Genomic DNA, 26,647 nt, shown 5'->3' with positions numbered 1-26,647 from the left:
CGTGCGTCTGTGCAGCAGCAGAATCCCTGCGTGGCAACTGGTATCCATGTCCTTTATTGTTGGCTGCCGTGCGATCACTGCCTGTCTGCACCCCTGGCTTTTGTGCCAATGGAACCAGTGACTGCGGTCAGGGTGATCTAGCAGATGTCACCGGCCATGTGATCAGACCTAAGGGTCGCAGCAGGGTGCCCCCTGCATTTGGTGTGGCCGCCTGACTGCAGCATTGGCTGTCTTTGCTGGGTGCCCCCAGCAAATATGCAGCTGTCCCGTGTGCCCACAGGTTAGCCACAAAAGTATGCATATTGCTTAGGGAAACAGTAACAAAAGCTCAATTACCCCTCTTTTCGTCCGCCTTGCAAGGGAACAGGGACAGAGGGATTTTTTAATAGATTTATTTCTTATCTATCTAGAAGTTGCATAGAAGCATTTCATTATTCAGAGAGCAGTCAAAGTAAAAACACAAATTTTCATAGTTTAAGTTATACACTTTTGTGCTTTCCACAAGGCACCTCCAGACTTAGAAAGAAATACATGAAATTAAAAAGTCCAGCAAAAACATACACATATTCTGCTCGTGGTGTCTAGGGTTAGTAAAGTGACAATTCTGATAAGACACTTTGCCAATTTAATTGTTAAATTTCTTGTTCAGTTTGGGGAAACCAAGACATTAAATGTACAGCATAGAGATTTTAATGCTGCAAAAAACACAATTGTTTTAGTGTCAGGATGTCTACATATGTTTCGGCACACAGTTTGCATCAACACCATCCCTGGTGTTCTGCTGTTTTAATTGTGGCCCTCTTCAGGACGAGATGTTGTTTTTCAAAATGACAAAAGTTCAGAAAACCCCAGGAATTCACGCTATTTTCCAGTGCTGTAAGGAATGGAAATATGGAATTTGTGTTAGTGTTTCGTCTAGAACTCGACTCACATTAAAAGCTCTTCTGGTAAAAGTTTGTGCGACATGGATACAAACTTCTCCACATTCCCACTTGCCACTAACCTTTATATGCTTTTGTAGTCGGACTCAAGATATTTAATTTTATTTGTAGCGACCGGTGGATTCACTGTCATTCCCTGTATGTCATCATACAGTGGATTGCTTTTATCTTGTTTGGGCTTAGTAGTTAGTCCTTTCGTCGAAATAGTTCAGACTTCAAACCTACGGACACAATTTATGTATTGAAATGTTGACGAATCATTATTGCGTTTGTACATATTGATGTTTCCAAGCACAAAAGTCATCTTCATTATTTACTGACCTGATGGTTTTATCGAAGTCATGTATTCCGGTTTGGCACTGGTTGTTTTCACAATTACACGTTTCCCCTGTATGTAATTTCTTAGGGGTACCTTCTTTTTCTATTCCAAAGACCTGTAGGGACAGATGGAATAGAACCTACGTTAGGAGAAATAATCTCAAATTAGCTGTAATATGCTATCCTCCGCTCGTTTGTTAGCGTAATTTCGTTGTTGTTTTTAAGTTTCGAATCTTCGGCGTTTTAGTTTTGTTTACCTTCTGAATGATTCAGTAGGACGATCTTTTCTCATCGCAGTGCAGCTCCTCTCAGTTTCGGCGTGGGAAAGCCAACTCGTTTGAATTTGGTGCCGCAAGAGAGGGGATTGTATTACTTCCGTGTTTGCATGTCATATGACTGCCACGTTCGTGTTTCAAAAAACGCCTATTTCTTTCTTGGTGGCGCATGCGGCCATCTTGGAGGATGTGAGCAAGATAGTGGATGCTCCTTATTTTGGAAGTCTCGATGGTATGTGATTATGTTTTATTCGTTGGAGTGGAATGAAATGATACATGAACACACATATTAAAAGTGTTTTCATAAGGTACAGCCCGTGTGTTTGTTGTAGTTGAAAAAATATATCTGAAAAAAGGCCATACAGACTCAAGACGTTCTCCTCAGAAAAAAATTCCCCACTCAACTGATGAATTGAGACCATTTTTCACTGTATCCAAGTCAAAAATCCACTTCTGTTCACATTTGCGCAGAGCCAAGTCACGGTCTCCACCTCTGTTCGAAATTTGAACTGTTTGAATGATAAACCAGAATATTTCACATGGTTTATGTTTTAGGAGGAGATAGTGGGCAACAAGGGGTTTATTAGGTGTTTGGTTCCTGATGTTAGTCCGATGTTCCCCTATGCGTATTTTAATGTGTCTTTTTGTTTTCCCAATATACAGAAGTTGGCATGGGCATTGGATCGCATATACTACCCATTGTGAATTGCAGTTTGTGAATGATCTAAATTGCCAGATTCTTTCTTTCAATTTTACACTTTTCATATTTTTCGTGAGTGAACAAACCGAACACATACCACATTTAAAATGTCCTGTTACCGGTGGGAAGTCCCAGAGAGTATTCTGTGAATCTGCTTTTTTTACTTGAGGGTATGTATGGACCAAGTTGTCCTTCAGGTACTTCTGTCTTTTGAACGCAAATCTTGGGGGTACTGGATTAAAATCCTCAGTTTTTATAACATGCCAGTTCTTTAGGACTAGTTTGCGTAACTTGTGGCTAATCGGAGTGAAGGTTGTGATACATGTCATTTTTTCCACAGTAGTTTTATTTGGCGGATTTAGACACGTTTCTCGATTTTTATTTTTCGCACTTTTGTATGCCACGTTTATTTGTTTGTAGGTCTTTCAATGCCTGTCTTTCCATCGGGCACAAGTTGTCTTTGGAGAAATTATTAGTGCATAATAGTTTTTTGGTTCCTTCAATTATTTTATTTTCAAAAGCAGCGATGGCTGGACTTATCATGTTGTTCGTGGGGAAAAAGGTCGACGGTGGTTTTAGGCCCGTTTGCCCCAGATATTGCCAACTTATATATGGACTCTGTAGAGACAGAGTCCATTTATCACACTGATAACCCTTTCAAAACTAACATCATTGCATGGTACGGGTACATTGATGATTGTTTTTTAGTATGGAGAGGTCCAAACTCACTCCTGCTGGAATTCCAAGGATGGTTAAATCAATGTAATATAAACATCAAGTTTACCATGTGCCACAATTCAAAGACCATTCCTTTTATGGATTTAGAAATCAGAACAGAGACAGATGGCTTTTCTAACCACCAGCCTATATCGGAAAAAAACGGATAAAAATACACTTCTTGAATTTAAGAGCTACCATCCAGCAAGCCTAAAGGCCAACCTTCCGATAGGCCAATTCCTAAGAGTACATCGCAACTGCACGAATCAAGAGGACTACAGGACACATGGCAAACAACTCAAAAAACGTCTGGAACAAAGAGGATATCCGAAAAAGTATGTAAACGTGGCATACAAAAGTGCGAAAAATAAAAATCGAGAAACATGTCTAAATCCGCCAAATAAAACTACTGTGGAAAAAATTACATGCATCACAACCTTCACTCCGATTAGCCACAAGTTACGCAAACTAGTCCTTAAGCACTGGCATGTTATAAAAACTGAGGACTTTAATCCAGTACCCCCAAGATTTGCGTTCAAAAGACAGAAGAACCTGAAGGACAACTTGGTCCATACATACCTCAAGTAAAAAAAAGCAGATTCACAGAATACTCTCTGGGACCTCCCACCGGTAACAGGACATTTTAAATGTGGTATGTGTTCGGTTTGTTCACTCACGAAAAATATGAAAAGTGTAAAATTGAAAGAAAGAATCTGGCAATTTAGATCATTCACAAACTGCAATTCACAATGGGTAGTATATGCGATCCAATGCCCATGCCAACTTCTGTATATTGGGAAAACAAAAAGACACATTAAAATACGCATAGGGGAACATCGGACTAACATCAGGAACCAAACACCTAATAAACCCCTTGTTGCCCACTATCTCCTCCTAAAACATAAACCATGTGAAATATTCTGGTTCATCATTCAAACAGTTCAAATTTCGAACAGAGGTGGAGACCGTGACTTGGCTCTGCGCAAATGTGAACAGAAGTGGATTTTTGACTTGGATACAGTGAAAAATGGTCTCAATTCATCAGTTGAGTGGGGAATTTTTTTCTGAGAACGTCTTGAGTCTGTATGGCCTTTTTTCAGATATATTTTTTCAACTACAACAAACGCACGGGCTGTACCTTATGAAAACACTTTCAATATGTGTGTTCATGTATCATTTAATTTCACTCCAACGAATAAAACATAATCACATACCATCGAGACCTCCAAAATAAGGAGCATCTACCATCTTGCTCACACCCTCCAAGATGGCCGCATGCGCCACCAAGAAAGAAATAGGCGTTTTTTGAAACACGTACATGGCAGTCATATGACATGCAAACACGGAAGTAAACAATCCCCTCTCTTGCGGCACCAAATTCAAACGAGTTGGCTTTCCCGCGCCGAAACTGAGAGGAGCTGCACTGCGATGAGAAAAGATCGTCCTACTGAATCATTCAGAAGGTAAACAAAACTAAAACGCAGAAGAATCGAAACTTAAAAACAACAACGAAATGACGCTAACAAACAAGCGGAGGATAGCATATTACAGCTAATGTGGAGATTATTTCTCCTAACGTAGGTTCTATTCCATCTGTCCCTACAGGTCTTTGGAATAGAAAAAGAAGGTACCCCTAGGAAATTACATACAGGGGAAACGTGTAATTGTGAAAACAACCAGTGCCAAACTGGATTACATGACTTCGATAAAACCATCAGGTCAGTAAATAATGAAGATGACTTTTGTGCTTGGAAACATCAATATGTACAAACGCAATAATGATTCGTCAACATTTCAATACATAAATTGTGTCCGTAGGTTTGAAGTCTGAACTATTTCGACGAAAGGACTAACTACTAAGCCCAAACAAGATAAAAGCAATCCACTGTATGACGACATACAGGGAATGGCAGTGAATCCACCGGTCGCTACAAATAAAATTAAATATCTTGAGTCCGACTACAAAAGCATATAAAGGTTAGTGGCAAGTGGGAATGTGGAGAAGTTTGTATCCATGTCGCACAAACTTTTACCAGAAGAGCTTTTAATGTGAGTCGAGTTCTAGACGAAACACTAACACAAATTCCATATTTCCATTCCTTACAGCACTGGAAAATAGCGTGAATTCCTGGGGTTTTCTGAACTTTTGTCATTTTGAAAAACATCTCGTCCTGAAGAGGGCCACAATTAAAACGGCAGAATACCAGGGATGGTGTTGATGCAAACTGTGTGCCGAAACATATGTAGACATCCTGACACTAAAACAATTGTGTTTTTGCAGCGTTAAAATCTCTATGCTGTACATTTAATGTCTTGGTTTCCCCAAACTGAAGAAGAAATTTAACAATTAAATTGGCAAAGTGTCTTATCAGAATTGTCACTTTACTAACCCTAGACACCACGAGCAGAATATGTGTGTTTTTTTGCTGGACCTTTTAATTTCATGTATTTCTTTCTAAGTCTGGAGGTGCCTTGTGGAAAGCACCGACTACTTACAAAAGTGTATAACTTAAACTATGAAAATTTGTGTTTTTACTTTGACTGCTCTCTGAATAATGAAATGCTTCTATGCGACTTCTAGATAGATAAGAAATATATCTATTAAAAAATCCCTCTGTCCCTGTTCCCTTGCAAGGCGGACGAAAAGAGGGGTAATTGAGCTTTTGTTACTTTGTTTCCCTCCAGAACCAAGTCCCGTTTTTAGCTCAATCCCCCTTTAACAAAAAATTGGGACTTACCCTCCTTTATACACTGCATATTGCGTAGTTGGTATATGTGTGGCATGCTTGGGCGTAAAGGTCAAAAACGTTAAGTGGAGAGGGTAGTGGCGGACTTGGGGGGCAACTTGGAGCAAAATCCACCAGGCTTATGGCCATGGTGATGTCTCGTTGACTAGATGTGCTTTGGCACCTCGGAGTGGGCTATCATCTCTGGCAGTTAACACAGTGTGCAGCATCTGGTTTGTTATAAGCATTGAGTAACACAGAGAGGAGCGGAAAAGATGGAGAGCATTCAGCAGTGGGCACTGAGTAAAAAGTCGGCAAGACTAGTTCCTGGGGGCAGTGCAGAGTAGGGATTACAGAGAAGGCAGAACTCAAGTTAAGTTTCATGTGGCCATGTGTTGAGAAGGCCCTCCAGTCCTGTCCCCCCCCAGACCCCCTTTGGATTCTGGGACTTGTAGTCTTTTCTCTCCAATTAGAAATTTAGTAAAACTACAATTCCCAGAATTTCTAGCAAAATGAGTCTGGATGGCTTTCCCATGCGCGGCCATGGTAAACTTCAGAGCTTTGTCTAACGATTCAGCATGCTACGAGGTCAAGGTTCAATCATTTCTAGCAGCCAGTCATGTGTAATCACATTGAGGATTGGAGAGCAAGCCACAGTATGGTACAAATTGCATTGAGGGAAAGGCAACAAAATCACAATAGTATGCCGGGAGCAAAACATCAAAGGGGGCACAATTATGGTGTTGTACGCAAGAAGAAAGGTACAGTGGGGCATATGGGAGGAAGCGCAGTAGTAGCATTGGAGTGTGGAACCTAGGAGCAGTATAGTACAAGGTAGAAAGTCTGATTGTGAACAGGTTAGGAAGGGACAGCATTCTAACCACATAGACCAAGGCATAACATGGCCTAGCATGGCATGATAAGGATATGACAAGGCATAACAAAAGGCGCACAACACATGTTTTTCTGTGTTCTGTTATTAATCGGGAAGAAAGGCTGCTTGAAAGATGTAGACCCTAGGCACTGTGAGGAACCTGAAGGCGTCCTCCCCTCTTTTTCTCCAGGAACCTCCTCTCAGGTGGCCAGGGAAAGGCCCTGGCTTTTGGATCCTGACCCTGGGGTGGATATGCAAGGGAGGATCACCTGGGTGGAGGGATCTTGGGGAGAGGACGTCCTTAGGTGAGACATGGTTTCCCCCCCCTTTCCCTTTTCAAAATGAGCCCTCTATCCCCCAAAGCCTTTGTAGGGTATTGTGAACCCTTTCCCTTTTCCTTCTTCCAAACTGCCCCCCTCCCGCGAAACAACACCTTAGTACTGGGACGAGGAAGAGACCAACTAGGAGGACACATCCTTATTTTACTGATACACACACATAGCAGAGACAAAACAGTTATAAAATCCTCCTTTTTATTAAATCAAACCGTTCCAAACATCACTCTGGTACTGATGGAAGAAGAGGGCTAAGGAGGCATACCAGTGGAACAACCAGACAAGTCTGCCTAATGTAGTTCTCCATAGTCAGGCAGCGGAACGCAATGACCCACACCTAGAGCCACTTAACATACCTGATGGATATAAAAATGTGAGAGAAGCGTAACGGAGAGGAAGCTGGAGAACAAAGTGCAGGGAGTGGTGTTGTGCAGGAGAAGGAGACTATAGGCCGTGGGTGGCTGTGCGAGGATCTGGCAGTCCTGTTACCCTCCGGAGCGGGTCTGTGGAACTCCCATTGACCCCAACCGCCGACGCGGTAAGCCTGGAAAGCGAGCAGTGCTCTGTGGAGGATGCGAGGGAGAGGCAGAGTCTGCGGAAGCTGGGAAGCTGAAGAAGCCTGGAGAAGCTCATCGTGAAGGACGCAGGACTGAAGGACGCAGCCATGTGCGACCGGTGAGTGTAAAGCAGATACACGCTCCTACTGGGATGCTCCGGTAACGCATAACAAAGTCCTTTGCGAATGCCAAACGAACAGAAAGTAACTAAAAGTACTTTTGAATGCCGGAGAAAGTACTGTTCAGATAATTATTGAAAGCACTTTTGAATGCCGCACAGAGTACAAAGCAAATTGAATACTCATGAATGGAGTGAAAGCAAAGTATTCCATGAGACAGGAATCAAGGAAGGCATTGCATGAAACAAGTATTGGCAAAGTCAAGAAAATACCAAGAAGGGTATGCAAGTGAGAAACCAAGTATTGGCCAAATCTAGGAGGGAGGCCTCCAAAACAAATATTGGCCAAGTCAAGAGAATACCAAGAAGGGTATAACAAGGAAAACTCAAGTATTGACCCAAAGTTAAAGGGGGGCCCAGGAATGTCAGGCTAAGAGGAAACCTGTGTTGGCAAAAGCCAGAGGACTACAATTTTAACCAATGGCGTATTGGCTAAGCAAGTCACGGTACAATGTCTGAAGAGTGTGACACTGGGGAACCAACTAAACATCACTGTCTGATGGAACAGTGGCCAATTGTTGATGGAAACAGTAAGGTGGTGTATTGGTTGTGTGACCTGTAATGGGCAGACCGCGTTTTCCGACAACTACGTCTAGACAGAGTGCCCTACATGGAAGAAGCTAAGAAACCGAACTGTTTAAGCAAACTTATCCAAGGTATCGCTATGAAAGGGGCTGGGAAGTATCCCCAAAGAACTATTATTTTTGAAAGCTGGAAGATTTGAACTCTTGTGGAAGGAAACCCCAATATTTTGTGAACTACTTTAAACTTTGGGAAGGGGAAGCTGATCCTAAGCCAAGAGCTGTAATGAGCTCTGAACTTTCTTTTGAACACTAATCTTTTTGATGCTAAAATCCCTACACATTGTATACAGTGAGTTGTGAGGGCAAGTATAGGTTTTGGATTTAGACATTTAATTTGGACTTCCTAACTCAGGCTATCCTTAGTTTTCTTTAGGTGGGTAAATCCCACCTTAGCATAGGACAAGTTAGGCCTTACTCCATCCTACATTTTATTTTTTTTATTTTAAATAATTTTTATTGATTTTAACAACATAAACAACCAAAAGACATCAAACAATAAACAGTCATAGGTGCAACAAAAATGTGATACGTCCCTCGCTTCCCTGTTACGCCCACCTCCCTCCCGAGCTTACTCCCCTTCACCATTTTCTATCATATCCTCTAAGGGTGTACTCACTTCTGCTAGGAGTCATCATCTCCAGAGTCGGTCTGGCCCGACTCAAACAGTGTTGCCACTAAGTGTCTCCAAGCCGTCATTGACTCTCCTAGACCATCCCCTCCTCTGTTAACTGCTTCACCCCATACCGCTGTCTCCGCTTCCATCCATTTCTGAAGGTCGCACAACCACACCTCCACCCTCAGTCTATTATTAGTTTTCCAGCCCATGGCAATTTTGCGCTTGGCCAGTATATAGGCCAAGTCCTTAAGTTTTCTCACATGTTTCATCTTGTGTGGCCTGGGAAACCCTCCCACCATGCACGCCCACAGAGATTCCACTTCCAGTTTAACTCCTTTCTTAGTCAAGCGGTGGGCCAACTCCCCCCAAAATCTCCCATTTCAGGACATGCCCAGAACATGTGTACCATTCCCGCATTTACCTCTCCACATTTAGGTCTTGTCTGTATCCCTGCATTCTTGAATTGTGCAATCCTCTGAGGAGTCATGGCCGCCCTGTGGGTAATATACAACTGGATTTGCTGCAATCTCACATTTCTAGACACTTTTTTGTGATACCTCTGGGCTCTCACCCACAGCCCGTTCCCAATAGGTTCCCCGGCTTCCTCTTCCCAGTCCCGTCTCAACTGGATCACCTCTTTACCCACCCTGGACATGAGCAGTATATTCGGGAGACCTCATGGCCCCCATCTGATACATCATAGATCATTTTTATGGCCGCGTCGGGCTGACCTTCCAGTACTGCATCTGCCCATATATATTTTACCATCCAAACCAGCCTGGTGTAAGTGATATATTGTCCTGGTACAGACCTGTGTTTTCAACTAGCGTGTCGAATTCCACCGCTTTCCCGTCCTACCATATATCTCCTAACGTCGCAATGCCATTTGGTTCCCAATGTCTCTGGATTATCTTCTGCAGTTGCTCATCCACCCCAGTTAAAGCAACTAACGGTAACTGTGGGGAACACGGGGCAGGGTTCTCCATAGCCTGGCAAGGCCTCTGCCATAACCTCCCTCCCAATTCCAACCTTCTCTCACACTCCCTTTGTCTTGATTTTGGCAACCAAATCCATTCTTTCAGAAAGAACTGGGCACATTCTGCCTTCAGTAATCTAGACTCCGGTGTCGAGTCATCTGATAACCACCTGACCACATACTGTAAATGGCTAGCTAGGAAATACATCTCAAAGTTTGGTAATTTAATGCCCCCTCTATCATATGTGTTTTGCAATTTCCACAGTGCTATCCTATTCCTAGTGTTGCGCCATATAAATCCCCTGCACAAGCTATGGAGCTTGACAAAGAATCGCTTCATGTAAGGTGTGCTCCTGAAGAAGTGCAACAACCTAGGTAACACCACCATCTTTAGCAATGACACTCTCCCCATCATGGTCAGGGGGAGCTTGGCCCAGAACTTCATGCTGCGTTCAATATTAATCACCGACTTCTCTGTGTTATGTTTATATTCAACCTCGGCTATTTATTTATTTGTATAGCGCTAAAGCCCGCAGGCATCAGAGCGCTTACCAATGAGACAGGACATGAGACAGACAGGATACGGGACAACAAATCACAGTTATAATTCAGTTCTGTGGGGTACTAGAGTTTATGAACTGGTCGGGTAATTATTTGAATAGCAGGGTCTTTAGTTTCTTTCTGAATTGTATGTAGTTAGATTCCAATTTCAGTGCCGCAGGTATTTATTTATTTATTTATTTGCATTTATAAAGCGCACAGAACTGCCCTGGGGCATCGTGGCGCTGTTACAGCAGACTTAGTCATGAACACAAGCATAGGAATGTGTTTACAGATGTAACCGAGTTACATAGTACATTTCACATTGGTAATAAACATTGAGCTTAAAGGTTATGCTATGCTGTGGATACAATGCAAGCATGAGAGTGAATGTGGCAGACTTTAGCGGAATAGGAGGGTTTTGAGGTTTTTACGGAAGGTATGGTATGATTTTTCGTTCCTTAGTGAGGTAGGTAGGGAGTTCCAGTTTTTTGGTGCGAGGTGTTGGAAGCTGGTTCCTCCCGCCCTGGATCTTTGAAACGTGGGGACATCAATCATGTTGGTGCGGTGAGCTCTGGTGGGTCTGATGGAGGCTTTCGGTGTGATTCTTTCTGCGAGATAGGGTGGGGCATCCAGGGATAGGCATCTGTGTGTGATGGTCATGGCTTTGAACAGTATGCGTTCCTTCACAGGTAGCCAGTGGGCATCTCTCCTTGCTTGCGAGATGTGTTCTCTTTTTGGAATGGACAGTGCTGCCCGGAGCGCATTGTTTTGCGTGATTTGGAGTTTTTTTAGGTTGTGGGCGGAGGTGCCTAGGAACAGTGCATTGCAGTAGTCTAGTTTTGTACCTATAGTGGCTCTGGCGATGGACAGGCAGTTTTTGGCGGAGAGAAACGGCTTGACAGCATTTATCATCTTGGTGGTAAGTGCTGAGGAAGAGGCAATGGCGTTGACTTGGCGAGACATAGATAGTGAGGCATCTAGGTGAACGCCTAAGGTTTTAACAGACTTGGAGACTGAGATGGTGGAGTTGTCAATGTTGAAGGATTTGTATTGGGGGGGGAGTTTGTTGAGAATTTCATTGGTCCCTACTATGAGGATTTCGGTTTTGTCCCCGTTTAGGCAGAGGCCGTTGGCCGCCATCCAGGTTTGGATGGCTGTGTAGATTTTGGTTAATGCAGTAGCATCTTCTTCGTAGGTCCCAGTTAGAGGGAGTAGTACCTGCGTATCGTCTGCGTAGTTGGTGTACGCTATGTTACGACAGTCGAGGTCCTTGAAGAGAGGAAGGGTGAATATATTGTAGAGAGTGGGGGCGGTGCAGGAGCCTTGTGGGACGCCGCAGTGGATGGTGGTAGGGGTTGCCGAGGCAGTGTCTGAGAAGACTTTCATGAGTCTGCCATTTAGGAATGAGGCAACCCATGCAATGGCTTCCGGGGAGAAGTGTGCTTCATTTTTTAGGTGCATGCCTAGGATATCGTGGTTGACAAGGTCAAAGGCGGCAGATAGATCCAGTAGGAGAAGGAGTGCCGGTTTGCCTTTATCCATAGTGTCTGCAAGCTGTATTTTCAGATCAAGTAGGGCTGACTCTGTTCCGTGACCTGGTCGGAAGCCTGACTGTCTTTTTCCTAGGATATGGTTGGTTTCGAGATAATCCTGGATTTGTGTGTAGGCCATTTTATCCAGAATCTTGAGCAGGAAAGGCACAGTGGTGATGGGCCTGTAGTTGGTAGCTACTTCAGGGTCGAGGGTGGTTTTTTTTAGAAGCGGGCGCACCCAGGCTTCTTTTAGACTGTCAGGGACAGTGTTGGCTTTGAAAGAGGCATTGATGAATGATTTAAGGAAAGGGGCGAGTGTTTCAGTGCAGTCTTTGATCAGGCTGGCGGGGCAGGGGTCTCCTTTACAATTGGATGGTTTGATCTTGTTCATTATCTCAATAACTTCGTGTTCTGTGACTTCCCTGAATTTGAACGGGGTAGTGGGGGCTTTGGTGGATGTGGTTCCCGAGCTAGGGGTGGGCATGTGGCTCGTGGTGGTGTGAGATTTGAGGTGCAGTGATAGGTTTTTGTGGTGCTCCTTAATTTTTGTTTGTAGGAGTTCAATTTTATTTAACAAGGCAGATTGTATGGAATTGCACCAGATTTGGTCTTTAACAATGTCTTGTGATTTGGTGGCCGGTGTGGTGAGTTCGTTGAAAATGGCGAAGAGTTCTTTGGATTCGGAGCTTGCATTAGCAATTCTATCATTATAAGAGACTGATTTAGCTGTGATTATGGCTTTTTTGTATTGGGCAGTGATTTTTTTGTAGGAGGATAGGGTGGCTGGGGAAGGCGATTTCTGCCAGGAGTTTAGAGCTTTTCTTTTCTGTGAGCGGAGTTCTTTGAGTTCAGTGGAGAACCAGGTGTTTGAGTGTTTGATAGCTTTGGCTTTTTTGGTCTGCAAGGGGGCAATGGCGTCAATGGCGGTGCTTATGGTGCTCTTGTAGATATCTGCTAATTCTGACGGGTCAGATGACTTGAGGTCTGTGGAGAGGATGTGAAGGTGGGGAGTAATTTTATCTTTAGTGAGATTTTTTACACATCTTGCCAGTGCTGGGGGAATGGGGTTAGGTTTGTTTGTGTTAGATACAGCGGGAATAAAGAAGTGAATGAGGTGGTGATCTGACCAAGGAGTCGGGGTGATGGAGCTAATGTCGACGTGACAGTTGTGGTCAGCTATCCAGTCCAGGATACGGCCTTTGTTGTGTGTGGGTGAGGTTATTTTTTGGTCGAAGCCTAGATCTTTTAGGGCTAGTGCAAGAGATTTAGCAGGCTTGTCCTTTTTGTCGTTATACCCCAGGTTAAGGTCACCTAGAAAGATGCTTTTGGAGGTGGGTTTTAGGTTTTCTGTTAGGCGGTGTACAAGGTTCTCATGGAACTCTGTTAGTGGGCCGGGCGGGCGGTAGACTAGGTTGAAAGTGATGGTGGAGTTAGGGGAGAGGGCAATTTTTATAGCTAGAGAGTCTATGTTGTCACCTAGATTGGAGGTGATTTGTCTGGCCTCGAGGTGATCTTTCAGGATGAATGCTACCCCACCACCTACTGAGGAGAGGCGGTCTTGCCGGATAATGGCGTACCCCTGTGGGATAGTAAGGTTGAGGGCTGGCCCTGCAGCGCTGTGCAGCCATGTCTCGGTGATGGCTAGGATGTCGAGGTCCAAGCTAGTTAGGAGTTCGTGAATTTCAATGGCATGGGCAGGGATGGATCTGGCGTTTATGAGGGCACACTGTAGGTTGTGTGTGCGTTGGGCCGAGGTAGGGGTGGTGTTGAGTGGTGTTGCCGGGATGGGGTGCGGCATGGTGGGTTTAGGTAAGGGTGTTTTGACTGTAGGGGGTGGCGTGTTAGTCGTGTTAAGAGTGGTGGGAGGTGCTTGGTGGGTGAGTCTAGGGTATCTAGAACGGAGACCTAGGAGTTGGTTCCTGGTGTGGATGGGTCTAGTGTAGGAAGTTATGCTGGGTGGAGGATGACGTGCTGTGGGGATGCTTTCAGTGAAGAATGATGGTAGGAAGTAGGTGGGAGGAATGTTGGAGAGGAATGCCAGTGGGGCAGCTGGTGAGCTGGTGGATTGTTGAGGCATGGCGATGGTATCGTTCAACATGGCACAACTAGAATCAGAATGCAATGTGGGCAGCAAAATTAGGGCACAGTATGCGACCATAGGGCACAACACAATAGTGTGGTCTAGATACGACCATAAGGCACAACACAATAGCGTGGTCACTATGCGACCATAAGGCACAACACAATAGCGTGGTCACTATGCGACCATAAGGCACAACACAGTAGTGTGGTCACTATGCGACCATAAGGCACAACACAATAGCGTGGTCACTATGCGACCATAAGGCACAACACAATAGTGTGGTCTAGATACGACCATAAGGCACAACACAATAGCGTGGTCACTATGCGACCATAAGGCACAACACAATAGCGTGGTCACTATGCGACCATAAGGCACAACACAGTAGTGTGGTCACTATGCGACCATAAGGCACAACACAATAGCGTGGTCACTATGCGACCATAAGGCACAACACAATAGTGTGGTCTAGATACGACCATAAGGCACAACACAATAGCGTGGTCACTATGCGACCATAAGGCACAACACAGTAGTGTGGTCACTATGCGACCATAAGGCACAACACAATAGCGTGGTCACTATGCGACCATAAGGCACAACACAGTATCACAGTGGCCGCTGGGCGACCGTGGTAACGGTACTATTGTCATATGGCAGCATATTACAGAGTAAGGCAAGAGCATGGTTGGTTGGCTATGGATTGTGCATTAAATATTTTGTTGCAGTTCAGAAGCACAACGGTGCATGTGGGACCTTGGGCGTAGCAATGTTAGAAGGTGCTAGGTCAGGGCTCTAGCTCGAGGGTCGGGAGTGGATAGTGGAGGAGGGGGCAGTATGCTTACCCTGTAGGTGGATTGCAAGGGGTCCTGGCTCTAGGCTCGATGGTGCACTCCACCTGGAGCAGCACGGGCAGAGTTTGTGGCCCCTGGCTCCTGATGCTCTCAACAGGCTCTCAACAGGCCTTAGAGTGGCCTTGTAGCTGGCCGCCGGCGTGATCCGCCTGCCGGCGGATACAGCTGATTTCAACGAGGCTCAGCCTCGGTTTCATCCCGCGCTGCGCCCGGCATACGTGGGTCAGGCGGCGTGTGGGGACAGGGTCAGGCAGGCCCTGTCCGTGTTGATCCTCGTGGTCTCGCTCGTGGTTCCTCTGCTGGGGTGCTGGGGGGGCTCCTGCCCTCGCCCCACGGTGAAGAAAAGTGAATGGGGGTGAACAGGCTCTCAACAGGCCTTAGAGTGGCCTTGTAGCTGGCCGCCGGCGTGATCCGCCTGCCGGCGGATACAGCTGATTTCAACGAGGCTCAGCCTCGGTTTCATCCCGCGCTGCGCCCGGCATACGTGGGTCAGGCGGCGTGTGGGGACAGGGTCAGGCAGGCCCTGTCCGTGTTGATCCTCGTGGTCTCGCTCGTGGTTCCTCTGCTGGGGTGCTGGGGGGGCTCCTGCCCTCGCCCCACGGTGAAGAAAAGTGAATGGGGGTGAACAGGCTCTCAACAGGCCTTAGAGTGGCCTTGTAGCTGGCCGCCGGCGTGATCCGCCTGCCGGCGGATACAGCTGATTTCAACGAGGCTCAGCCTCGGTTTCATCCCGCGCTGCGCCCGGCATACGTGGGTCAGGCGGCGTGTGGGGACAGGGTCAGGCAGGCCCTGTCCGTGTTGATCCTCGTGGTCTCGCTCGTGGTTCCTCTGCTGGGGTGCTGGGGGGGCTCCTACATTACATTTAAGGATACTTCTGCCCAGGAAGGCCTTGCCGAGACCATTCCGCTTTTTTGCTGGAATGGTTTGGAGGAGGCCTTTGTTAGATGATCTTAGTTTTTTGGTTGGTTCATGCCAATTGAATTGTTTTTTTAGATATGCTGGGGCTTTGCCACAGAGGCATCGGTGGACCATAGTGAGGGACTTGAATGTCATTCTCTCCTCAATGGCCAGCCAGTGTAGATCTTTTCTGTCGCTCGTAATGTGCTCCCTTCTTGATTTGCCCGTGATTGCCCTGATGGCGTTGTTTTGTATCACCTGACATTATTTCAGGCATTTGCTACTTGCCCCTAGGAGCAGGGAATTGCCATAGTCAAGCCTGGAGAGTATTGTAGCTCTGGCTATGGTGGTACTTTTTTTTTGATTAAGTAGGGGTCTGATCTTTTTAAGTCATTTTTGGTAGTACTGGCAGTTTCTTTTCAAGTAGGTTATATGGGCCTCAGCTCCAAGGGAGGCCTGCAAGTAGACTCCAAGTGTCTTCACTTTTTCTGATATTGGTATTTGGGCATTTTTAATACAGAAGGACGAGTGTAATGGATTGTTTTTTTCTGGCATGTGCTGATCCAAAGATCATTCGTTTTTTGGTACCATTGAGGCACATCCAGTTGTCCTTCATCCAGCCTCCGGTTGTATGATATACATCAATCCCCAGGTATCTAAAGGTCACAGTCTCCCATTGTATCTGGAGTGTTGGCAGCTACTCAGCTGGTATCCCTTTATACCTACCCAGGGGAAATATATATGACTTCTTGGGATTCACTGTTATTCCAGAAAATGCAGCATATCTATCCATCACTTCCAATATATTTTCTAGATTCTCCTCTGGGTATCTTAAGTATAACAGCATATCATCAGCATACATTGATATCGGATGTAGCCCTCCCTTCGCAGGAAGTCCCACTTCTTCTGTAATGTTGCCTCAAATATATTGCCTTGGGCTCTAGAGCCAGAATAAACAACATCGGGGACCACGGGCATCCATGTCTAGTGCCTCTACCAAGTTGCCACTGATCAGAGATGATTGCACCTGTCTTAACTGGAGCCAATGGCGCACTATATAGCAGGTGCACCCACCTCAAATACACTGGCCCCATGCCTTCTCCTTTTAAGACCGCCATCAACCAAGGCTACTTGACAGAATCGAAGGCCTTCACTGCATCTAATGATAAAATTGCTACCTCTTGTGAGTCCTTTTCCGTTTGTTCCTTGATATGATGGAGCCTCCTAAGGTTATCGAATATGTTCCTATGCGGGACATACCCAGTCTGATCGGGATGTACGAGTCTATTGCTGACTGGTCTCAACCTGTTCGCCAATACTGCAGTAAGTATCTTACTGTCTTGGTTAAGCATGGATAGCAGTCTATACGACCCGCAATCCATGCTTGGCTTGTCAGGTTTGAGGAGCGGGATGATAATCGCCTCCCTCAAGGATTCCTTTAATACCCCATTTTGCAATGCTTCATTTAGCATCGCCCGCAGCGGGGGGAGCAGTTCCACCCTGTATGCTTTATAGAACTCACTAGGTAGTCCGTCCGCCCCCGGTGTCTTATTGGTAGGTAGGAGCTTGATCACCGCCTCCAGTTCCTCTAAGGTAATTGGGGCCTTTAAGAGTCTCCTTTTCTGATGCCTCCAGTTTGGGAAGGCCAATGTCTTCCAATGTGTCTATTATGTCTGTTTCCGTCTCTCCGCTGATAAAACTCTGCAAAACCTTAGTTCACTTCGCTTTGAGTATCAAGTGTTTGCCCATTCTTGTCCCATATTGCTCTAATTTCTTGCCTGGGCGTTTTACATTTGTGCCCTTATCCCCTCCCGCATGCTGTCTTTCTACATATTTTTTGTAGTTTAGGTTGCACAGTCTCCCCCAGTGTTTCTCACAATCCTGTTGCAACTGTCTTAACAGTCCCAATCTTCTCAGGGGAGTGCTTGGCCTTGTGCATGACCTCCTCTAATTTCTTCTCTGCTTCATGTAACTCTCTAGTGATCTCTCCCTGCAGCCCCTTGGATTTAGATATTGCTGCTCCTCTCACTACCACTTTAAATGCCTCCCATAATGTGGCAGCTGACTTCACACTTCCTGTATTTTGTTCAAAATATTCTACGATCTTCTTTTTCAGGTCCTCTCTAAACATTGCATCTTTCAAGGCCTCCGCTCGCAGTCGCCATGTCGGGATCCGTGCTCTGGATGGAGAATACTGCCACTCCACGATCAATGGCGAGTGGTCCGATAGGATTCTATCTTTATATTCCGAACGCACTAGTTCTCCTGTCAGCTCCGATGTGGTAAATATATAGTCCAGCCGTGTATGTAAGTCTTGTGGTGCTGCATAATGGGAATATTGCCTATCCTGTGAGTGATGCATCCTCCATATGTCTACTGGATGAAATTCTCCCAATAGGGTTTCGGAGGGCCTTAGCCGCTGGGGCGGGCTTCACCGCCTTCCTATCTGATCTATCTACCTTGGGATCCAACGTGCAATTGAAGTCCCCCTCAAACCCCCCATATAACTTCCCCTCCCATGTATGGGCTGATTTTGCTATATAAGGTCTTGAAGTAGCCCACTGTGTCCTGTTCGGGGGAATACGTGTTGATGATACTCAGTTCTCTATTTTCCACTAGGCCCTTGATCAGTACCATCCTCCCATCCGAATCTAGGGTGGACTGTAACAGCTAAAAAGGGACCATGTGGTGCTATCCACGTAATAACTCCTCTAGCGTACGCTGAGTATGTCGCTCCTATGGTGGTGCCTCTCCATTTCCTTTCCACTATTTCCTGCTTCTCTTTCGTTAGGTGAGTTTCCTGCAATAGAGCGATATCAATTCTTTGCCTTTTCAAATACATCATGACCTTATTTCTCTTCAAATAACTATTGAGCCCCCTGACATACTATTGAGCCCCCTGACATTCCAGGTAGCTATCTTAAGGTCTCCCATCTTATCCATATCCCGTCCCACAATTTTCCTCCCTTCCCATCCGCTCCATATGCAGTGGCATGTAGGTGTAAACTCGTTCCCTGACTATTGTTACCACACCACCCCCAACTCCCCCACCCCCAACCCAACTCAACTCAAACCCCCATCTACCACCCCCCATTCCACCCTTCCCAACCCCAACCGATGCCAAGCTCCATCCCTGGATCTCGGGATACCCCGCATCTAGCCCTTTTACTGTCAGTACTCGGGACACGGCAGGGGGATACCCCCCTACTGGTGATTCAACTAATCTAACTACTGGGGGTAAATTTGTGCTCCTACATCTCCTGAATTAATGCTATAGTGTGCCATGCACGCCCGACCCATGTCCGACATTGCTCATATGTATATTCCTGTCCAACAAGTCCGCATGATGAGTGTGCAAAATGGTCTGTATCAATCTCTTGCTTACATGCCCAGTGTACCCCTCCAGATTTTTACCGCTACATTAACATCTATCTAACCAGTCAGTAGTGACGCAGATTCACTTATCCTGTCTGCCCCGATCTGGGCTATCCGCATCCAATGGGCAGCCCTGGCCATCCAACCAGCTCACAGCCTCCTCTGGTGTCTCAAAAAAGACCGCCTTGCCCCTGTGTAGGACTTTGAGTTTCGCAGGATACAAAAGCATGTATTTAAAGCCAGATGCTCTGTCGTCTTTTCACAGCCACATAGTTGAAACGTTGTCTATGTACTAGCATGATGTAATCTGGGTACACAGTGATCGTTGCCGATGCTCGATTTATCGTTCTGCCCTTGCAAAAATATTCCAGGATCTTTTCCTTATCCCGGTAGTTTAATATTTTGGCAATAACTGCTCGGGGAGGAGCTCCTGGCTAAGGCTTCCTGGTCTGTGGCCTATGCGCTCTTTCAGCTGCAAATGCTTGGGTGAGCACGCCGGCACCTATTTCTTGTATCGGCATGTTCTCCACGTAATTCATCGGGTCCGAGCCCTCTTCCCCTTCAGATAGCCCAACCACGCGGATGTTGTTGCGTCTTGATCGCCCTTCCGCTTCTTCTGCTTGGTGTTCCAGATGGTGCACCTGTTGTTGCAATATGTGAAAATCCTTGGCGTTGGCAGTGCTGACATCTGTATTGGTTTTTACTGCACTTTCTAAGCCACTTATGCGTTCCGCCAGCGCTCTCACTTCCTGTCGTAAGAGGTTGACGTCCACACCAACCGCGTCGATTTTGAATTCCAGCGCCGCTTTCAGTTCCGCTATGGCTGTATGAATCTTGGTCCACCATGAGGATTTCAGCTCTGTTATGGCATCCATGATCAGGTGATCGTTCCGCTGCAAGGTTGTCGTCTCCTGTGTGTCCTCTTTAGCCTGTGTGGGCATGTTCTGGGATTGCGTTGGTTTGGTGAAGATGTCCATCGTAGGCTATTTTCCTTTACCTTTGCCACTTTTGAGCGCCATTACTCTCGCCGTCCGCTGGCCCGGACTGCCTACTTCTCAAGGTCACATGGCACTAATGCAGCATCAGTTCGTAGGCTGGACACCAACCCCCTCTCAACATTTATCTGGGGCCCTCAGATGGGGCAGCCTCATTCGTTCTTCTTCCCTTCAGTGGACAAGTCCGTCATGGGTGGTGTACCCACGTCACCTGCCCTCAGACTTACTTGACCTTGTGCGTCCACCTATTCCTTAGTGGGGCTCCTCAGTCATTCATTCACCCTATTTCTGTACTTTGTATTATCGCCAATGGGGCGTTCCGCCTGTCGGCTTCCTTATGTATAGTTGTTCACTTCAGCTGTGTTATGTTCTCGATGTGGCCCTTTACATTCATTGATTAGCATCATTCGTGCTTGTAGCGGTACCCCTGCACTCTCCATTGTTTCCCACAGCTCTTTGTCTGTTCAGTGGCGCAATCTTGTTCACTCTGTACATACCTCATGTGGCCACTTATGTAAATAATTGTTTGGTACTGTTATGGTTTTATCCAGTGTTACTGTTTCTATGTGCTCTTCTCCTTTTCAATCTAGGACAAGCTCTCCCTTGCAGCCCCTGCCCTTGTCCTTGAATTCCGATTACAAGTGCATCACCATAAGTCCCACGTTTTGCCCGGTGTGGTGCTTGAAACGAGTGCCCTGCTAGACATCAACCTCCCTTCTCGTGCGTTCGTCAGCTGCAGTACCTTCAGGGGCCTCTACCCATGCTACTTTGTATTCAAGCATTAGCTTCCTCTTATGCACCCGGGAAAGCGAATGTTCCAATCTTGTTTAGGGCGTGGGTTTCTCTCAGTTCAATGTAGACGTTGTTACTCTGTAGACCTTCGGTTTTACTGCCTCTCATGTAGTGGCCGCATCCAGCACAGATTCTTACTGCAAGGGCAGACTTTTCAATACTGGGCGCCCCCAAGCTATGTTCTATAGCCGGTGCGCTTCTGACACGGCATATATTAGGAATGTTTCCATTGTCGTGTAAACACTTATCCCTACGGCCTTCGCTGCACCGCCTTACATCACACCATTTGTCTTCTATCACTGCTTCTCATATTCAGGTGGGACCGGGCGCCACAGCTGGGTTCACCTCCAGGCAGCCACAGGCTGCAGCTGGACAATGCGCTCCTCAATACGGGACTTCGCTCCGGTTCCGTGCGCGCACCCCCCCAGAGGTGCAACCTTCCTGTATTCCAACAGTTGCAACTTCCGCGGATCAATAGAAGTATGCCTTCCTCACGTTATCTCTCTTCTGCAGTTTCATGGGCCAGCCGCAGGCACCGTGCAACAGCCTCTTCAGTTTCGGCTCCTGCTCTTGAAGCACTCCCTTTGTTCCACTGCGGACGCCATCTTGCTTATGCGTTCGTAATGTTACGCAGCCCTTCTTTTCACCGGTATCTCTGCATCCACTCCGAAGTTCTTCTTGTCAGTACCTTCTTCATGATCAGCATACGTTCCAACAACAGTTATGTCATTTTTGTCCAAAATGCATCAGATTCTGCATATGTGCAGGGAAGGATCATGTAGGATCTGCAGGAGCCCTAGTGGATCATGACTTATTCCATGGCTGTTCGGCAACACTCCCCACGCCCCCCACACCCCTCACTCCATCCTACATTTTAAGTTAAATAAAACTTTTTTAAACCAAATTTAAATCTGTTGTCTATGTGTACTCCATGATGCCTTCACAGCGCACACTTCATTTTCCTTATTGTGTTGGTTCACAGACTGAGAGCTGTGTCAAACCTCTCTCTAACTTCCTCAAGTGCTGTGTACAGTGGGCCCTGCTGGGACAATGGCCATTGGGGGAATATAGAGAGTTTGTCAGGGGGTTGGGCTAGGGGCTAGAATCCCTTGTGGGACCACTTCCAGTGCAAGCGTGCTTTGTGATGGGCCTCGCAGCTTTTTTCTTTAGAAGTTGCAAGTAGCTCATTAGATGCTTTGGCAAGCCGAAGTACAGACTTGCAAAAGTCAATTCTTGACAGTACTATAACCTTAGTTACTTCCTTCATATTGTACATTTTAAAGAGATACCACCTAATGTAAGTGGAAATGACCGGTTTTTGAAAGCTTCCTTATCGGTCAGCTGAAGGTGATCTTGTCAAACACGTTGCCCATGTTTTTTACCTAGAAAATGTGTGGTGGTGGGGATCTATAGTAGTTGGTCAGTCACAGGGGAGAATGCAGGGAATGCTGTGACCCAAAAAGACAATTTTGGTTCTAGGTGTATTCAGGAATAGGTGATTGTCATTGATGGACCATACAAGAGCAATTTCTTTTTCTTTTTAAAAAAAACATTTTATTGGCATTTATAGGTTGTAAAGTACAATCTGTTATTCAATCAGTCACGTTCAACATCCTGTTGCCATTGTATAGCAGATATTCCAACAGAAATAGAGCAACAAACAGTAACCGTCTTCCAATATCATATCAGATCTTTCCATTTGTGTTAACGTGTGGGTGCGGGTCCAGTCTATCTTTTAATAAGCACCAGGGTGGCAGTTCAGTCTGGCTGGCAACTCATCTATGTTTTTACATTATTCAATATGTGTGCATTCACCTCAAATCATTTAGGGGGGCATGTCATCGGACGGGAGGAACATGTCTCTTATCAGGGCTTTCCATGCTTCAAATGTGACCCTGATTTCCCCATCATTTCCAGTTGTCCCTGGTCCCCAGGTCTCTGTCTCAGCTGCTGCCCATCTTCACATCTCCCTCCTCCACCTGACGAATTGTGGGCCCGCCTTTGATTTCCATGACATTGCTATCTCCCTCTTTGCGAGTATACACACCATACACATGATTTTCACTATGTGTTTAATTTTACTTAGCTTGGGGTAAGTGCCTACTAGACATTCCTTCGGGGACCATTCGTACCTAGAGACTCCAGCATTCATACAAATCTGCTTAATTTTGGTCCAAAAGCTTTGTACTTTCGTACATGTGCATTAAGTCTGCCTCTTCGCTGTCACACCATGGGCAAGCTGATCTCGTTTGTTTGTTGAAGCTCGCCACTCTTAGGGGATATATATGTTCTATATAGAACATTCATCCGTATCAATCCAAATCTAACATTCCTAGATACTTCCTTGGGATGCATTAGTGCTATTTCCCATTTTCTTTCTGTGATATCTACTCCTAGATCCTTTTCCCACTTATCTTTCAGCGTGTCGGTGCGGGATTGGGCCTGTCATTTAGCCGAGCTTATATTCGTGACACTGGTCTCCACCCATCACTCAAATTGTAAAATTCAGCCATTAGGGGCTTTGCTTCCGGCTCCTCTGGCCATTCAACCCAGTTAGTTTTAGCTGCATGTTTTAGCTTTTGGTACCATAGAAATTGCCCTCTTGGTAATCCTTCTGATTCATACAGTGATTCCAGTTCTCTGAACGAACCTTCCTCATACATGTCTCCCCAGGTGTATAAGCCCAGCCTTTCCCAGTATCTTATGATGTATAAGTCTGTGCCCACTGTTCCCGCATCTGCCAGTAGTGGCATCTCAGGCGAGTAAGGGTGCTCCAGGTGTAAGACTGATTTAACCCTATTCCATATACTCCTGCCCTGTATTACCAGCATAGGATCTCTTCTCATGGGGTTTTGCGGGGACCATAATATTTCTTTCAAATACATTGGGGTGATCAAATTTCTCAGTAGCCCCGTTTCTGTGGTTACATCATCCGATAGCCATTTAGTTATGTGACTGAGTTGCGCTGCCAGGTAGTACTTTTCAAAATCCGGGAGCTGTATACCGCCTTCTTTTCAGGGTAGGGTCAGCGTGGTTAGTGCTATTCTGTAGCGCTTATTTCCCCAAAGAAAATCCCTGACCAATACCTCCAGGGTGCGGAAGAAGGAGGGTCTAATGTAGTGGTATATGTTCTGAAGCAATATAAGAATCGTGGAAGGATTATCATTTTGGCTATCGACGCCCTCCCCATCATTGATAGCGACAGTTTGGACCAGAACTTCATTGAGTTACGTAGGCTTTGTGTCACAGCCACTGTGTTGTGTTTCGTGTGCGAGTTCCGGCGTTGGCCAAATCTGTGCCCCCAAGTACCTGAACTTACAGGATTTTTGCTTACTGAAGTGTATTCCTGAATAGCCTGCGAAATTACCTAGTACTTCCAGTATTGTAGGAGCATTATGTTGTGGGTCACTCGGGTAGAGCAGAAAATTGTCTGCATATAATGATATTATGTGGTATTTCCCACCTATCTTTATTTCTGCATCAAAGAAATGTTTTCTAATGAATATCGCAATGGGTTCTATCTCAAGGATGTAGAGCATGGGTGACAGCGGACATCCTTGTCTAGTGCCCCTCTGAATGTTCCAGGCCTTAGATACCATCTTCCCCGTCTTTACTCTTGCCATTGGATCCTTATACAACACCTGTATCCATCTCACAAAGCTTTCCCCAAACCCAAATGCCCTCAGGAACTCTATTAGCCATTCCCAGTATAGGGAGTCAAATGCCTTAATGGCGTCTAATGACATTACTGCTAAATGCTCCTCTACTTTTTGTGTTTGCGCCATAATGTGTTGTAGCCTGCGTAAATTAGCCGTCGTGTTGCGACCGGTATAAAGCCGTTTTGGTCTTCATGTATCAGACCCCCTATGTCTCTGGACAGACGCTTAGCCAGTATAGTGGTCAAAATTTTGCCATCCTAGTTTAACATAGCCAACGGGCGATTCGAGTTGCAATCTTCCGTTGGTTTATTTGGCTTGGGTATCGGGACTATTAAGGTTCCTCTCATACTTTTTGGCACTGTTCCTACTTCAAATGCTTCCTGGAGCACCTTGTGAAGTATAGGGGCTAGTGTTGGTTCATTTGCCTTATAGAATTCAGGATGGAGTCCTTTGCTACCCGGGGTCTTGCAAGTGGACGGTGATCTAATAGTGTCTGTCACATCATCCAGAGTGATTAGCTCATCTAAAGCCTCCCGTTGTGACTGATCCAGTTTGGGGAATTCTATCTCCTCTAGCTTGCCTAGTATGTCAGCCAATGGCACTGCTTCGTCGTGGGAATATAACTGAGCAAAGAATGCTGCAAAAGTGTAATTAATTGCTTGTTGTGTAGTGTCCCATTTTCTGTTCTAAGCATTGTCGTAGCTCTTCTGGGGTGTTCTCGCCTACGCAGCCATGCCAATAGCCTGCTGGGTTTATCCCCTTCTCTGTGTGTTCTGGTGGTGCATGTTATGTAGTGAAACTTAGATAATCTTCCCCCATGCCTCTTGACATTCAATCCTGGCCTCTGCTAGCTTCACCTCCTCCTCCCTGGTGCCCCAGCTGGTAGACTCTAATTACTTTATCCCGTCCCCTCGTTTCTCCAGCTCCTCTTTCAGTAGTCTCCTGACGCCCCCACACTTGCAGTGACCTCTCCCCTGATTACCACCTTCAGGGTTTCCCATACCGTGCTCCAGTGGTCCACGCTGCCTCGATTAATTGTGATGCATTCTTCCAGTTTATCACCCAGTTCCCCCCTAAAGGCCCTGTCAGCAAGTGTCTCTGTGGGCATTCGCCACATTGGTATGGGGGGCAGGGGGCCTGCCATTGCCCAGTGCATGAGTATAGGGGAGTGGTCAGAAATTGACCGACCCATGTATTGTATCGATTCCACTTGTGGGAGATAAAAAGATAGTCTATTCTTGTGTACAAACCGTGTGGTGAAGAATAGTGTGAGTAGGCCATATCTGTAGTGTGGCATTCCCTCCAAGCATCTGCCAGGTCTAGCTGTTCTAGCATAGTATTCAGCGCCTGTGAAGCCGCATCTGTTCGTGTTCATGGCGGCTCAGATCTATCCATATTGATATCTTTAACACAATTAAAATCCTGACCCCAGATGTACAATCCCATTCTGTGTTGGAGTATCTTAGTGTGAAGCCTGTTCAGGTGTGCAGGTATGCCATGGTTGGGGAAGTATGAGTTTACAATGCAGATCTCAGTTTGCTCAATAGCTTCCCACAGTACCAGGTATCTACCTTCTACGTCCGTCTCAGTCCCTAGCAGTTTGAAAGGCACCCCCTGGATTAACCCAAGTGAACACCCCTCTTGCGTATTTAGAGTAGGTGGCCCTGTGTCCCTGGCCTCCCCAGCAGTCCTTCAGTCTGACCATGGCCTCTGCCGTAAGATGTGTTTCCTGGAGTAGTGCTATATCCACCCTTTTTCTATGCAAGTAGGATTTGATACTGTTACTACGCAAATAGGTGCCCTTCCCGCGCACATTCCACGTCAAAATTTTAAGTTGCACTGCCATATTCAGACTTCAGTACCCCCTTGTTTTGCATCCTTGCCCTCCTTGCCTGCCCCCAGCAACCGTGGCAGAGATCTCCTCTCCCCCACCTCTTCCTGCCCCTACCTCGGCATGTGTCACAAGTTTGGACTCTTCTCACCCACCGTTTCTTATCGTGAAGACATTGGTACAAAGTAAAAAAATAACAGTTAACAAAAAACGAACTGTGCCCAGCAACTGCATTACAACTGCTGTCCTCGGGTGCCCCCGCTCTGTCCCGCCTCGTAAAGGGCGTCCA

At 46.1% G+C, this 26,647-nt stretch overlaps 1 protein-coding gene across 3 annotated transcripts in view; it reads left to right on the top strand.

The window, feature by feature from the left end:
• FKTN (fukutin) overlaps nt 1-26,647 on the top strand; it is a 534,769-nt gene that overhangs the window by 27,589 nt on the left and 480,533 nt on the right. The window contains exon 2 of one of the 3 annotated variants that reach the window (XM_069630831.1): nt 17,823-17,988. The exons of the other annotated variants lie outside the window; for them this stretch is intronic. The gene's annotated coding sequence lies outside the window, so the exon portion shown is untranslated. The remainder of the gene's footprint in view (nt 1-17,822; nt 17,989-26,647) is intronic. 3 annotated transcript variants of the gene reach the window in all.

Source organism: Ambystoma mexicanum, chromosome 6q (assembly GCF_040938575.1).
Source record: "Ambystoma mexicanum isolate Mex_15411 chromosome 6q, UKY_AmexF1_1, whole genome shotgun sequence".
In the NCBI taxonomy this organism is placed as follows: Eukaryota; Metazoa; Chordata; class Amphibia; order Caudata; family Ambystomatidae; genus Ambystoma; species Ambystoma mexicanum.
Note: the sequence above shows the minus strand (reverse complement) of the source record. Positions and strands in the feature narration are given on the sequence as shown.